The sequence below is a fragment of the Homalodisca vitripennis genome, unplaced genomic scaffold (genome assembly GCF_021130785.1).
Source record: "Homalodisca vitripennis isolate AUS2020 unplaced genomic scaffold, UT_GWSS_2.1 ScUCBcl_193;HRSCAF=1560, whole genome shotgun sequence".
Classification (NCBI taxonomy): Eukaryota; Metazoa; Arthropoda; class Insecta; order Hemiptera; family Cicadellidae; genus Homalodisca; species Homalodisca vitripennis.
Genome location: NW_025776316.1, coordinates 131246 through 135542, shown reverse-complemented (window position 1 = coordinate 135542; position 4297 = coordinate 131246).

The window sequence follows — 4297 nt, the reverse complement described above, 5'->3', positions numbered from 1 at the left end:
CTGGTTTGAAAATTGCGGAGCAAACTGCGGTTGTTGTTGAAGACAATACACGTTTTGAGGCTGACTCCCGGGATATGGGTAGTGGACTTGCTGGTATTGCGAAGTAGGGACCTGGCTGGTTCCTTGACCCTGTCCTTGGGCCTTGACGTTTTTTAAAACACCGAGAACGCCTAGCTGAACTTCAACAAACTGGTCACTAGTAAAGGTCTTTAAAGTTGGAACCATACTTCTGAAGAAGCCAAAGTAAGTTTCTTCTTTGTCATACGGCTGTTCTAAGATTAAGATTTTCATCATATTCAGTTCGAACTCGTCTTCGTTTCTCTTCCTTTTTCCCTTTACTTTTGGTTTGTTTGGCTGCGCTGGAATACGAGTTCTTGTATTGTCTATTATATCTTCCGTTGGTGATACAGGATTATTGCCTTCGGGTACGTTGATGGATGACTCTGTGTCATGTTGGTGAGCTATTTTCTTCAAAAATTGAAGTTGGTCGTGATATATGTATTTTTTTTATTTTACTAGCTCCAGCTCCTGATCTTTTTGAATCCTTATCTTGTCAAATGTGCTTCATCCACCTATCCCTTATATTTCGCTATTTCTTCAGCAAGTTGTCCCCTGAAATAAAAACCCGCATTAATTATTTGATTATTTATTGAACATGACAGTTGGAAATAAATTGACAGTTTAAGGGGAGACGGTATCTTTTAGGGATAAACAAATATAAAAATCTTTTTACGTAATACCATGTTACTTGAAATATAGTTTGTTTTACTTTAGGTTTGTTGGCTGCCCTACTGTTCAGTGTCTATTTTCAGCAACTGGTGACAGCTGTAATATGTTTATATTGTATTCGTCCAAAAGAAAAATCAAACGCTGCCTTTATGGGAAAATCCAAATCCAGAACGAAAGTTCAGTATGGTTTGGTTTCAATGAAGGAGCAGTAGGAAAGCTAAATGTTTTGGGTAGGCTAGGCATTCGACCTGGAAAGTTTTAGATTTTAGGACTAAAGAGAATCGACTCCAAGAGAGATAAAAAAGCAAAAGAAGACAAAAAAAGGTTACTGAAAAGGAAAGGAAAAGACATTAAAGATGAAAGTACCTAGTTGGTTTTAGAGTGAAAAACCTTGTGAAAACTTTAACTGTACAAGTTAGTTTTTTTCATATTTAGGTACACATATTTAACAAACTATGATTACTAACTATGAAAAATCGAACAAAGACAGTTATAACATCTGTTGTTCTTTGTTCTAGGTACTTGGCTTCTGGCAACACGATTACTGACCTACACTTCTACTACAAACTTGGAATCTCTACAATAAGTAAAATTGTAGAAAACGTATGCAGCAGTTTATGGGACGTCTTGCGTTCGGAGTGTTTTACAGAGCTGACGGCAGAGAATCTGAAGGAAATATCAGAAGGATTTTGTAATAAAACACAATTTACCCATTGCGTTGGGGCTGTGGACGGAAAACACCTCAGAGTTGTCAAGCCTGAGCATAGCGGTTCTTTTTATTTCAATTACAAAGGTTATTTTTCTATTGTGCTAATGGCGGTGTGCGATGCAAATTATCGTTTTACCTTAGTTGACATTGGGGCTTACGGATCAGAAGCAGATCCATCAGTTTTCCATAAATCAAGTCTATGGAAAAAGATTCAGGATCAAGCAATAGAATTTCCTAAATCTGCCTAATATGCCTTATTTCTTCTTAGGAGACGATGCATTCCCCCTTAATTACTAAGCTTATGCGTCCTTTTGGAGGCCACAACTTAACTGTTGAGAAAAGAGTTTTCAACTATAGGTTAAGTAGAGGTAGAAGATTGATTGAATGCACATTTGGCATCATGAGCAATAAGTGTCGGATCTTCCATCGACCTATGAATGTGAACATTGATTTAGCTGTCAAGATAACGAAAGCCTGTGTAATCCTACACAACTTTGTTAGAGTGAGGGATGGAAATAGGTTATAAGATGCATCTACTGTTGTTGGATGGGAAGATTTGCCAGTACATACCCATCAAGGAACTAACTAGTCATTGCGAGGTGGGATCAAGTCCATCCAGGTTAGAAATGTTTTGGCTAAGTACTTCATGATAAACGTTGGATCAGTGACATGGCAGTTAAAAAAAATCTAATCACCACCCGTGGACAAAAATGTGAACTGTTTAAGATATTAAGGCTAATAGTTTTATACATAGTAAAGTAAAAAATAGTATTACAAATTCATAACAACAATGTCAGTGTCCTAAACTTTGCATTAAAATTCGTTTTAGAAATATATTAGTGTTTCATATTGATGCAACTTTTTCCTTCAAATTTGAAATAGCTTTTGAATTTAATTTTTCTTAGGTACTTTTTTGCTAGTTTCCCACAGACCTTCTTTTGACATTTTAACAGTTCTAGTCTTTTTTATTTACCCATTACTATTCAAATGTAAATAATCCGGTTATTTCTGATGAACACATTTATGACATGCTATGTGTTTAACTATGAAAAACTTCTAAACGGTACTTACCCAACTGTTTCTTTTCTGAAGCGGATTTGTCTTCAAATCCAGGAAATAGCGCATGACGGAATTTCTCTCCAAGCTTCCCTGTTCTTGTTTCTGTTTTTATATTCCTCTATCGACTTGTCCCACAGCAGTGGTCTTTCTTCCACAAACATAATTAATTTTTCTATGTCAATATCTTCGTCAGCCTCAACTGCCACTACCTCTTGTGTTTCACCCATTTAAAAAAAAAAAAAAAAAAAAAAAAAAAAAAAAAAAAAAAAAAAAAAAAAAAAAAAAAAAAATGCTTGAACAAGAACAATACCGAAGTATACGTACCGTCAATCGGGGTTACTTTGCTCCATTTCTTGACACTCAAAATTTAAAATGTTAATTTCTGTTAATTTTTAAATTGTATAAAATTTTTAACTAATTTTTTAAAATTATATATGCGTCACTTAATTAATTTATGATAATTTTTTCTTTGTATTATATTTTTTTAAAAAGGCTGATTTATTAATTGTTGAAAATTGGAGCAAAGTCTACCAATGGAAGGAGTGTACTTTGCTCCAACATAAAAGTATCAGTAAAACCAACCAAAAACTTATGTTAGGTGCATTGTAGGGTGATAATAGAGTATAGAATGCTCCAGATGTAATTGTAATACTGAATGTATTTTTGTTTTGATGATGAATAAAATAGTAACTTTCACAAAGTAATTAGTTGAATACATAAAAATAGTTTGAACACAACATCAATTAGTTCCAAAGACTATGTTTTAGCTCTGGTACTTCATAGAAACCACGCTTGGAAATTTTCTTTGGTGCATTTATTCCTCCAAGTAAAGACAGAAACAAGAACAGGGGAGTTTGGAGAGAAATCTGTCATGCGCTATTTCCTGGATTTGAAGACAAATCCGCTTCAGAAAAGAAACAGTTGGGTAAGTACCGTTTAGAAGTTTTTCATAGTTAAACACATAGCATGTGATAAATGTGTTCATCAGAAATAACCGGATTATTTACATTTGAATAGTAATGGGTAAATAAAAAAGACTAGAACTGTTAAAATGTCAAAAGAATGTCTGTGGGAAACTAGCAAAAAAGTACCTGAGAAAAATTAAATTAAAAAGCTATTTCAAATTTGGAGGAAAAAGTTGCATAAATATGAAACACTAATATATTTCTAAAACGAATTTTAATGCATAGTTTAGGACACTGACATTGTTGTTATGAATTTGTAATACTATTTTTTACTTAACTATATATAAAACTATTAGCCTTAACATCATAAACAGTTCACATTTTTGTCCACGGGTGGTGATTAGATTTTTTTAACTGCCATGCCACTGATCCAACGTTTGTCATGAAGTACTTAGCCAAAACATTTCTAACCTGGATGGACTTGATCCCACCTCGCAATGACTAGTTAGTTCCTTGATGGGTATGTACTGGCAAATCTTCCCATCCAACAACAGTAGATGCATCTTCTAACCTATCTCCATCTCTCACTCTAACAAAGTCGTGTAGAATTATACAGGCTTTCGTTATCTTGACAGCTAAATCAATGTTCACATTCATAGGTCGATGGAAGATCCGCCACTTTAGGAACATTCCCAAAAACTTTGTGGAATCAGTTTCCTCTAAACGAACATCATCCACAAACACAGCAGGGTGCGCTGTGTGATCATTTTGTCGAAGGCTAAAATGTATGACATTTGTTTTTGACTGATTTGTTTTCAGGTTTCTTTCAGCAAAATACTGAATGCATGCATTCAATTCTATGAAAAAATTGATTTCCAGATCTTGGGTTGATTTG